The sequence below is a fragment of the Lutra lutra genome, chromosome 11 (assembly GCF_902655055.1).
Source record: "Lutra lutra chromosome 11, mLutLut1.2, whole genome shotgun sequence".
Taxonomy (NCBI): Eukaryota; Metazoa; Chordata; class Mammalia; order Carnivora; family Mustelidae; genus Lutra; species Lutra lutra.
In genome coordinates this window covers 94,439,043-94,451,153 of record NC_062288.1, presented here as the reverse complement: position 1 = coordinate 94,451,153, position 12,111 = coordinate 94,439,043, and the positions used below count along the sequence as shown (strand labels likewise).

Here is a 12,111-nt window from a genome sequence, read left to right as displayed (position 1 = left end):
GTACACAACCTAACCCTACACCTAAAGGAGCTGGAGAAAGAACAAGAAAGAAACCCTAAACCCAGCAGGAGAAGAGAAATCATAAAGATCAGAGCAGAAATCAAAGAAATAGAAACCAAAAAAAAAAAAAAAAAAAAAAAAAAAACAATAGAACAAATCAATGAAACTAGGAGCTGGTTCTTTGAAAGAATTAATAAGATTGATAAACCCCTGGCCAGACTTATCAAAAAGGAAAGAGAAACACCCAAATAAAATCATGAATGAAAGAGGAGAGATCACAACTAACACCAAAGAAATACAAACAATTATAAGAACATACTATGAGCAACTCTATGCAAACAAATTTGACAATCTGGAAGAAATGGATGCATTTCTAGAGACATATAAACTACCACAACTGAACCAGGAAGAAATAGATAACCTGGGGGCGCCTGGGTGGCTCAGTGGGTTAAGCCGCTGCCTTCGGCTCAGGTCGTGATCTCAGGGTCCTGGGATCGAGCCCCGCATCGGGCTCTCTGCTCAGCAGGGAGCCTGCTTCCTCCTCTCTCTCTGCCTGCCTCTCTGCCTGCTTGTGATCTCTCTCTGTCAAATAAATAAATAAAATCTTTAAAAAAAAAAAAAGAAATAGATAACCTGAACAGACCCATAACCAGTAAGGAGATTGAAACAGTCATCAAAAATCTCCAAACAAACAAAAGCCCAGGGCCAGACGGCTTCCCAGGGGAATTCTACCAAATGTTTAAAGAAGAACTAATTCCTATTCTCCTGAAACTGTTCCAAAAAATAGAAATGGAAGGAAATCTTCCAAACTCATTTTATGAGGCCAGCATCACCTTGATCCCAAAACCAGACAAGGATCCCACCAAAAAAGAGAACTATAGACCAATATCCTTGATGAACACAGTTGTGAAAATTCTCGCCAAAATACTAGCCAATAGGATTCAACAGTACAGTAAAAGGATTATTCACCACGACCAAGTGGGATTTATTCCAGGGCTGCAAGTTTGGTTCAACATCTGCAAATCAATCAATGTGATACAATACATTAATAAAAGAAAGAACAAGAACCATATGATACTCTCAATAGATGCTGAAAAAGCATTTGACAAAGTACAGACAGTATCTCTTCCTGATCAAAACTCTTCAAAGTGTAGGGATAGAGGGCACATATCTCAATATTATCAAAGCCATCTATGAAAAACCCACCGCAAATATCATTCTCAATGGAGAAAAACTGAAAGCTTTACCGCTAAGGTCAGGAACACGGCAGGGATGTCCATTGTCACCACTGCTATTCAACATAGTACTAGAAGTCCTAGCCTCAGCAATCAGACAACAAAAGGAAATTAAAGGCATCCAAATCGGCAAAGAAGAAGTCAAACTATCACTCTTCGCAGATGATATGATACTATAGGTGGAAAACCCAAAAGACTCCACTCCAAAACTGCTAGAAGTTGTACAGGAATTCAGTAAAGTGTCAGGATATAAAATCAATGCACAGAAATCAGTTGCATTTCTCTACACCAACAACAAGACAGAAGAAAGAGAAATTAAGGAGTCAATCCCATTTACAATTGCACCCAAAACTATAAGATACCTAGGAATAAACCTAACCAAAGAGGCTAAGAATCTATACTCAGAAAACTATAAAAACATGAAAGAAATTGAGGAAGACACAAAGAAATGGAAAAATATTCCATGCTCCTGGATTGGAAGAACAAATATTGTGAAAATGTCTATGCTACCTAAAGCAATCTACATATTTAATGCAATTCCTATCAAAATATCATCCTTTTTTTTTTCAAAGAAATGGAACAAATAACCCTAAAATTTATATGGAACCAGAAAAGACCTTGAATGGCCAAAGGAATATTGAAAAAGAAAGCCAAAGTTGGTGGCATCACAATTCCGGACTTCAAGCTCTATTACAAAGCTGTCATCATCAAGACAGCATGGTACTGGCACAAAAACAGACACATAGATTAATGGAACAGAATAGAGAGCCCAGAAATGGACCCTCGACTCTATGGTCAACTAGTCTTTGACAAAGCAGGAAAGAATGTCCAATGGAAAAAAGACAGTCTCTTCAACAAATGGTGTTGGGAAAATTGGACAGCCACATGCAGAAAAATGAAATTGGACCATTTCCTTACACCACACACGAAAATAGACTCAAAATGGATAAAGGACCTCAGTGTGAGAAAGGAATCCATCAAAATCTTTGAGGAGAACACAGGCAGCAACCTCTTCGACCTCAGCCGCAGCAACATCTTCCTAGGAACATCGCCAAAGGCAAGGGAAGCAAGGACGAAAATGAACTATTGGGATTTCATCAAGATCAAAAGCTTTTGCACAGCAAAGTAAACAGTTAACAAAACCAAAAGACAACTGACAAAATGGGAGAAGATATTTGCAAATGACATACCAGATAAAGGGCTAGTGTCCAAAATCTATAAAGAACTTAGCAAACTCAACACCCAAAGAACAAATAATCCAATCAAGAAATGCGCAGAAGACATGAACAGACATTTCTGCAAAGACGACATCCAGGTGGCCAAAAGACACATGAAAAAGTGCTCCACATCACTTGGCATCAGGGAAATACAAATCAAAGCCACAATGAAATACCACCTCACACCAGTCAGAATGGCTAAAATTAACAAGTCAGGAAATGACGGATGCTGGCCAGGATGCGGAGAAAGGGGAACCCTCCTACACTGTTGGTGGGAATGCAAGCTGGTGCAACCAGTCTGGAAAACAGCTTGGAGGTTTCTCAAAATGTTGAAAATAGAACTACCCTACGACCCAGGAATTGCACTACTGGGTATTTACCCTAAAGATACAAACGTAGTGATCCGAAGGGGCACGTGGACCCGAATGTTTATAGCAGCAATGTCTACAATAGCCAGACTATGGAAAGAACCTAGATGTCCATCAACAGATGAATGGATAAAGAAGAGGTGGTGTATATACACAATGGAATACTATGCAGCCATCAAAAGAAATGAAATCTTGCCATTTGCGACGATGTGGATGGAACTAGAGGGTATCATGCTTAGCAAAATAACTCAATCGGAGAAAGACAACTATCATATGATCTCCCTGATAAGAGGAAGTGGAGATGCAACATGGGGGGGTTAAGGGGGTAGGAGAAGAATGAATGAAACAAGATGGGATTGGGAGGGAGACAAACCATAAGTGACTCTTAATCTCACAAAACAAACTGAGGGTTGCTGGGGGGAGGGGGTTTGGGAGAGGGTGGTTGGGTTATGGACATTGGGGAGGGTATGTGCTATGGTGAGTGCTGTGAAGTGTGTAAACCTGGCAATTCACAGACCTGTACCCGTGGGGATAAAAATACATTATATATTTATAAAAAATTTAAAAATTTAAAAAAAAAAAAAGAAAATGCTGGTGACCCTGAGGACATCATCCCACAAAGTTCATTGTTTCCTGGGGCCTGAGGGGTCCTTGGTGACTGACCATTGGAACTGACCAAAGATCCTGCCTAGTGTCTGCATTCTCTTCCTGAGTTGTAGGATTTCTCCCATATCTAAAAGTGTGTGCATAGGCTCATAGGCATGGGTCCTTTGTTCTACCTCTGAGCTTATCTGACTAAAGTATACTGAATCATTTTTTGCTTATTAGTCAGTGTATTACACTTTTAATAATGGGGAGGGTGTATCAGAAAGTGAGTCATTCACTCACCACGATATTCATCCATTCATTCAATATGTATGGGGGACCAGGCTCTGGGCTAAGTTGACAGTGTTTGAAAAAATGGAAGTTGACCCAGGCTCTGGGAAAATGTCTCGGGGGAGAGACGGACAATAAACATGTGGACAAATAAATTAGTAATTGCAAGTTGAGAGCAGTGCTGTGAAGGTCATGAACACAGGGCTAGGACTAAGAACAACTAGGGAGACCCACTAAGGGAGTATTGCAGGGGAAATCTCTGTGGAAAGGAAAAGCTTGAAGCTCAGGTTCTCCATTGAAGAGGGTCCATCATATAAAGAGCCATGGGCAAAGCCTTCTGGGGAAACAGGGTGACACAGACAGAGGCTCTAAGGTGAGAAAGAATTCCCAGAGTGGAAACTGGAATGAGGCCAGTCCTGCTGCGGTGGAGTGGACCAGCTCAGGGAGGCATCTCTTCCCTAAGAGGTGGAGATGGTCACTAGAGGCTAGACAGCACAAAGCCACAGTGAGAAGTGTGGGCTTCATTTTATGTGCCTCTTAGGGTTTTAACATGCTCGTATCTATATTTGGCAAAAGCATTCTGGCCGCACGTGGAGAATTTGTTGGAAAAGAGCAAGAGGAAAAGCAAGGAGGACACTTAGACCATTGATTTGTCCCGAGATGAGCCGGCTTAGATGGAGCAGGGATGGAAGAAAAAAGAAGTAGATGAATTTGAAAGATATTTAGGGGGCGCCTGGGTGGCTCAGTTGGTTAAGCATCTGCCTCCAGCTCAGGTCATGATCCCAGGGTCCTGGGATCAAGCCCTGAGTCAGGCTCCCTGCTCAGCCAGAAGCCTGCTTCTACCTCTCTCTCTGCCTGCCACTCTGCCTACTTGTGATCTCTCTCTTGCTCTCAAAAATAAATAAACAAAATCTGGGGGAAAAAAAAAGATATTTAGGAGTAGACCACAGAATTTCCCAGTGGATGGGGTATGATAAGGAAGGGGAAGGAGGAAACAAGTCTGACTCCAAGGCTCCTGACTCGAGCTGTGGGTCAGTGTATAGAGGGTGACAGTTACTGAGATGGGGAAGATGGGATATTGGTGGGAAGAATCAATAATTCAGTTTCGGTCCTGTTTAGTCTGAAATGCCTGGGAGACATCTGAGTGGAGCTATCAAGTTGGAGAAGAATCTTGGCTGAAAACATAAATAATAATAATGAATAACAACAATGCCATTTATGGAGTAGCAACTACGGGCCGGTTACTATTCTAAGAGCATTCACATGTGTTAACTCGCTCAGTCCTCATAAACAATACCATAGAGCAAAGCTTTGTAGTAACTCCCTTTTATAAAAGAAACTCAGACATGGAATGAAGGACTCCAAAGCCCATTTTCCTAATCAAAAGATTATATGCAAATATGGAAGGCACAATATACAAATAGTATTTAAATCCAGAGGAAGAGGGGAGCCACAGCCACAATAGGATAGCAAACCACACAAGGATGAGGTACCTTCCCAGTACTCCCCTTCTCTCCAGCCATGTGCCCTGCCTACCTGATTTTCATCCCTGCTTAGGTGCCCCAACAGCCGCACCCATGTGCCTCGCACTCCAGCCCAGCCCTTTTGATGTCCACTCCCCTCTCCATATTCTACATCTCCTCGGTCCCATCTGATCAGGACTTCACTGAGAATATAAGGGATCTGTGTATTCCTCCCCTAACAAAACAGAGCTAGGCTCCATCGAGGGTCCGCTGAAGTATGGTGCTTTCAATCACAGGAGCCACGGTACGGGGTCTGGGGGCAGAGCTAGCAGGTGTAGAAGCAGCACATCACCGTGGCCATGGATTCAGAGAGCTGGAAGGACCTCAGATATTACTAAGGCCAGTGTATCTATCAGAGAGAAGCTCATGGAAAAAAAAATTTTTTTTTAAGATTCCAAGGTGAAATAAACATGAGAAAATGCTGGTGTAAGCATCGATAAGTAAGCTTATTTACTGAACCACCTCTCAGAGACTTGAACTTGCTAATGTGCCTTGTGAAGCTCGGAGAGTGGCATGCAGGGAGCAGCATCGTATGTGACCACAGAGTTCTTGTGAAGGGGCATTTATGAGCACAACCCAGATGTGGTTCTTAGGAACGTGCTTTGAGAAATGTGACGGAACCCAACTCTCATTTACAGAGGGAATAAAAACCCAGAAGGGGAAAGTGACGGGTACAAAATCCCATAGGGATAAAACGTGGTTCTCCCATCTCCCTCTTTAGGCTCTTCTTCTAGAACACACTGCTCACCCCCCAGCCTGAGCCTGGCACAGGTCCCACCTTGTTCCTAGAGCATCTCTGAATCTTAGTGGCCAGTTCAGAGCGGTCTGACTTCCTTGCGGGGTTGCCAGCTCCCCAAGTGACTGAGTTCATCCATTTCTTTCTCTGACTGGTATTTCTGGAGCCCTTCCTATGTGATTTGTGATTTGGGGGAGCTGTGAAGGCTGGGGAGAGATCAGCACCCCCCTTTCCACACCAGCATCAAAGCAGAGATAAAACTCAGTGATTCCAGATAGTAAATTAGCCAAGATGGAGTGGAAGGATCAGAGATGAACGATAGCAAGGATTTTTACCAGAGAGTAACATGACTAGGAATGTATCACAATTTTGAAATCTGTGATGCAATGCAGGGACATTTTGGGGGTTTTCCACAGTGAAGGACAGACTGTCGCCAAGATGCTTATTATAATTAAACATTAGGCCTTTACTCTCTGAATATTTTCTTTTCAATGGTATATCTATTTTTAAAAAATCAACTTTCTAAAACTCTCTTAAAAAATTCTATAATTCCTAGAGATGAACTCTGTCAACAAATTAGCACATATCCCCTTATATCCTTTTCTGTGCAAATACAAATGGAGGTATATTCTTAGTTTTTATAAAAACAAAATCATCATACTCGTGCCCTCCCGCAACTCGTCTTTTTCACTTACTATGGCATGCATAGCCTTCTGCGTCACACCTAGAGATAGATGTACGTCACTGGCTTCCTCGGATCCCACAGAACAGACATGTTGACTCATTCAGCCTGTCCTTCGCCCAATGACATTTGAATTGTTTCCAATCATTCCCAACTACAAATGAGGCGGCCGTGAACATCCTTGTACATATCACTATGGCCTTGGGGAAGGACATCCCAAGCGACAGTCTTCGAAGTGCGAGGGGGGTACCCAAAGATAACGCATTCCAAAAAGGCTGGTGGATGCTTCCCCCCACCCAGAGGTAGTTTCAATTCTCCTTCCCTCGGGCTGTGTGTCGAGGTGCCCCCTTACCCCACCTGGTGGGACACCCCACAGAGCTTTGCTCCTTCTGTCTCAACCCACCCCAAGTCCATCCCTTTTTTTTCCTACATCCAGGCAGACATCTCCCTCAGAATTGAGTCAACTGTTTTGACTTAAGTCTTGTGTTTCTTTTTAAAGCTTTCACTCCATAAATTCTGTGGTATTTCCTCCATGTTCTCTGTGTTTAAAAACTGCCTATGCAGATGTCTGCGCGGTGCCTTCCTTCTCTGCTGAAGGCTCCCAGCTGGCCTGCCCGAAGCCTGATGTCTCAGGGCAGTCTGAGGCACAGGGGACATTCTCCCTGCCCATTAGGGCCCTGAGTGAAAGGACAATGGGGCTGACCCAGCACCGTAGAAGTTCAGAAAACATTTACACAGAACCTCATTTCAGCCTAGAGCAGCCCTGAGGAGTAGGTAAGTAAGACCTTTCATTCCCGGGCTCTGAGAGCAGGAGGCTGGAGCTCAGAGATGTAACAGGACTGAAATCTGGAGGCCAGGCTCAGGCCCCCATCTTCTGGCTTGAAACCTAGTATCTTCGCCCTTAAATCTAAAGTCACATTTTGACTTAAAAATGCATAGTTCACCAAGCCAGCCCATGGTCGTGATACAGTTTATGTTTCCCCCCTGGGGCACAGAGCTGCTACAGTTAAGGAAGATGGAGGGATGGTGTGCGCCTGTGAGCTGTTTTATCTCCTTGCAGATGACACTAGGGCCCCTTCTGGAAGGGGAAAACAAGCTCTTCAACTCCATCCAGTATCTTAGAGCTTCTCCGTCCAATTTCTAAGAATGTGGGGTCAGAGGAGGGGGGCTTATCCATTCTTTTAACAAACATTTATTGAACAATTGCTAAGCCCTGGGCCCCAGGAATTGAATCCCAATTCAATCCCTAGGTCTCGCCACCAACAAACTCTCCTCCCAGGATAGGGAAGCAGAAATGTAAATATGTAAGTGTCCTCAGCATGAAAGATACTGTGACAATTATGTACGGGGTGGGAGGGGTGGGCAAAAACAGGAGGGAGAAGATTGGTAAAAATTTGAACAGACGACACGTTATCTTAGGCTGGACAGGTGACGTCACTAAGTGATGAGAATGGGACAAATGTGCCTAGCGGAGAGAACACAGCTCACTCTTGCCCTGAGGTATAGGAAGCCGCAGAAAGTAGGGAGAAGGGGCAGGTACTCAGAGACCAGTCACACAAACCATTGTGGGCCATGCCAAAAAGTTTACCCGTTATTCTAGGATCCATGGGAAGCCAGAGGAGGACTTAAGTCAAGCAATAAGTTGTTTTTAGAAACTTCCCTCAGGAGGCACATCAGATGGGTCAGACCTGAGATGGGGAGGCCAGCGAAGAGGCTGCTTGGCTCTAGGTAAGAGATACTGGCCTGAATAAAGCCGTAGAGCTGGAAATGGGGAAGAGAAGACTGTGCTTTGGGATTGCTGGGAAGGCAGGATCGACCATAGCTGGTCATTGATGGAGTATGGGAGTGAAGAAGAAGGGGTTGTTGAGGATAACGCCCCAATTTCTAGCTCCGTTGCTTGAGACCACGCGTGCCATGCACCACAAGAAGGATTGGGGAAGAGGAATGAGTATCAGGGAATGAGTGTGGCTTCAGGGCTGAGACTGCCGAGCTCCTGGTGGCCACACCGGCGAAGGTCCTTAGAAGGGAGCTGGGTCAGGAGAGAACTCTGAAGCAGGCAAGTCTTTTCGTTTCGAGAGCCATCTGTACATGGAGGGGGTGCCGCCATAAGGACGGCGTGGCCACAGAGAACAGGTCGAGTGTTTAAAAGCAGATCATGGGAGGAACACCAGGAACAGCAACTTTGGGGGAAGCGGGGGCACGGCAGTGGGGGTTGATGGTGTGCGTAATGGAGCTTGAAAAGCAATTGAGGAGGGATGGTCTGAGAGAGCAGGAAACCCCGCAGAGGGACCCTGTGTTCCTGCGCGAGGATGTAGCTCTTGGTTTTCCAGTGAGCCGGCTCCTTGAAGACTCCTCTAGCTTGGAAAGTTACTGAACCCCTCCATGCCTCAGTTTGTCATCTGTGAAGTGGGGACAGCGGTACGCGCTTCCCAAGGTGGTTGTGAGGAAACCAGGGTGCCCGTGTGGCTGCTCAGCCGAACTCATGACACACGGCAAGCACTTCATATGCGGTCTGGGGATGTTTTCACCAAAGCCACAGGAGGACGGTTGGAAGGAGCAGGAAATGGCCAAGAGTGTGAATGTTGCAGAAGGGTCAAGTGAGGTGGTTGCCGAAGCATCTTTGAATTTGGCAACGTGGGTCATCACCGTCACCCCTAGAATGGCTGTGGCCGAGCGGCGGGCATGGAGCGGCAGAACCAGGGAGAAGGAGGCTTGGGCAGGGCTGATGCAGCCTTCTCCGTCATCTCTTCGGTCCCATGCCTGAGAGGTGTGAGGTGGGAGAAGACACAGGTTTGCACTGGCTGGAGCAGGATTTCCAGGTGCCACTACGGGGGGACCCGCATGAAGTGAAACCACCTCCTGCACCAGGAGGCGGGGGTGGGGGACAGCGGCCATCTGTGCGGGTTTCCCCTCCCGCGATGAGGACAGAACTCTCTCCTCTCCTTGAGGTTGCTATGGAGACACAGACGGGTTCGCGAACAGTTGTAAGGTCTATGTCGCATCTTGACTTTGTGTTGCTTGTGAGGGCAGGGACCATACTTCACATATCATTGTGCGACCACACCGCCTGTCCCCGCGCGTACCCTCGTGCGGCTTTAATTAGCATCCGTGAGCCGGTCACTCCCGAATCTGTTCTCCCAGCCCCATCCTCGGGGCCGAGGCTCAGACATTCAACCCCCTGCCTGCTGATGCCCTGCTCCCAGATATCCCACAGATGCTAACAGACGCGAAATGTCTAAAACTAGACTCGTCGTCACAGCCTCCGTCCCCCGTTAAACTCTTCACCCTCATCCCGTGCTCCCCATGTCAGTAAATCACACCTCCTTCCACTCTGCTCCTGCGTCAGAAACTGGGGCTCATCCTTGACTCTTCCTTCTCTCCATCCCCCCGCCACCACATCCAGTTAATCCAGTTTCCACCTGTGAAGTCTCACTCATTCTGGTCACTACTCCCTTTATCCACTTTTTTTTTTTTTTTAAAGATTTATTTACTCATTTGAGAGAAAGAGCGAGCAATGGGAAGGGCAGAGGGAGAAGGAGAGAGAGAATCCTCAAGCAGTCTTCCCTGCTGATCCCCAAGTCCCAGGCGGGGCTTGATCCCAGGACCCTGAGATCATGACCTGAGCCAAAATCAAGAGCCGCTTATCCGGCGGAGCCATGCAGGCGCCCCACCTGTCCGTTCTTACGTTCCTTCCACTGGCTCCACGAATGCACTGGCAAGTGGCCGGCATTGGGCGATGGGAACACCCTCGTGAGGCAAACAAGCTACAGGTCTCCAATCTCATAGAGCTCGTATCTAGAGCGGGATCCACTCCAGTCGCCGCTCTCTGCTCCCCCCCCAGGCTGCAGTGGTTTCTCAGGGCTCCGTGCCTTTCAGTGCAGCCATCAGTGTTTCTTTGTTGAGTCTGTGCCAGGTGCTGGCACCATGCTGGGTGTGCCCGAAGATCACAGAGGCCAGCAAGACTGGGGGCCACCCAGCAAGTGCCAGTGGAAGTCTTTGGCAGCTGCAGGAGGCTAGCTAGCGGTCAGAACACCTAAGATCTGCTGGGCCCTATGAAAAATGTACTCCCTCCTTCCAAAAGGAGCAGGGAGCCATTGAAGGAAAGGCTTCAAGCAGGAAAGTGACATAATGCTATTCAGGCCAACTCTGTCCCATCTGGTTTCACTATTAAAATGAGTGTGGAGCTTATCAGATGACAGTCTAACATCCACAGGTGACTGGACGCCCCAGTCACACAGTGGGGGCCCTGAAGCCGGGCTACCGTTCAGACCTTGACTGTGCCTTTCATCAGAAGGTGGGAGATGCCCTTGACCACAGGCTGCTCTTGATCCTGCTAATTAGACGTGACCCACTCTATGTCCTTCACATCTCTGCTTCTCTATCAATTTGTGTCACCCATTATCTCAGCTCGTCAGATGTTAGCACTTTCAAAATTATCATCAAATCTCTCCTGGCATGCTGCGTGGCTGAATGTGGCTACATGTCGGTGATCTCACAGTGTTGCGCCTGTGAACGTGGAGAGTCAGCAGATGTCTTGACTGCCTTAAGGCGAGTCTCAGAGCTTTCAGGCCAGCCAGTGCCCAGATCAGCCATTTCTCACCTCCTGTCACTGGAGGTGGGGCAGGCCTTGTGAAGACAAACTGCCCGCCCACCCAGCAAGCAGAATCCAGAATCCAGAGTCTGATGGGTGGCCACAGTGGTATTCCTAGCAAGTCAGTACCACAAAGTCCCCACGCCGAGGAAAGAGGGCATGGGGACACATGCGTGGGACCTGATGATGGGGATCCCAAAGCTGAAGTTAATCAGGAGTGTTGGCAGCAGTGCTTTCAAGGAAATACATACATGAGCCAGTAGTGGGATCCCAGGCCCCAAAACAGCAATACAGAGACAAGACCGGAATCCTGAGGGGGCGGGAAGGGAAAGAGATGGATGGAATAGGGATAGTAACAAGGAGCCCCCGTGTCTCAAGGGCTTAACCCTACAGGAATCTACCGCTTACTCACCTGACAGTCCAAATGTGGGCGTTCACACAGCCTTCCGCTCAGTGACCTGGGGACTCAGGCTCCTTCTGTTTTGGGGCCCCGTCATCCACTACCCCACAGATGCCTCTGCTGGGTCGTCCTCAACCAGCTGGTGAAGGGGAAAAGGGAAGAGAAAAGGTGTGAGGAAGGTTTTTACAGGTCAGGCCTGGGAGTGGCATGTTTATCAGCTATCCTGATGTCCTTGGCCACAATTCAGATGTGGCCGCACCTACCTGCAGAGGAGGCTGGAAATGGAGAGAGAGAAGTCTGGCGAACACATAGCATTCCTGTCCCAGGTAGGTCCCATCTTGGGTATGCTCTCAGTCCAACGATTTCTGCAGAGGAAGCCAGCTACTAGAACAGGGTGGAAGGTGGCATGACTGAGCCCCCTTCCCCCCAATAAAGGCCAAACCCAATAGTCAGTTCAGGATCAGGGACAGAGGGCAAGCAGCC

At 47.1% G+C, this 12,111-nt stretch overlaps 1 protein-coding gene across 2 annotated transcripts in view; it reads right to left on the bottom strand.

Moving 5' to 3' along the window:
• The window catches only part of TBXAS1 (thromboxane A synthase 1), a 165,228-nt gene extending 153,460 nt beyond the window's left edge, over positions 1–11,768 (bottom strand). The window contains exon 1 of one of the 2 annotated variants that reach the window (XM_047695482.1): positions 11,641–11,768. The gene's annotated coding sequence lies outside the window, so the exon portion shown is untranslated. The remainder of the gene's footprint in view (positions 1–11,640) is intronic. The other variant, XM_047695484.1, reaches the window with a different exon arrangement.
• Positions 11,769–12,111: the final 343 nt, after the last annotated feature.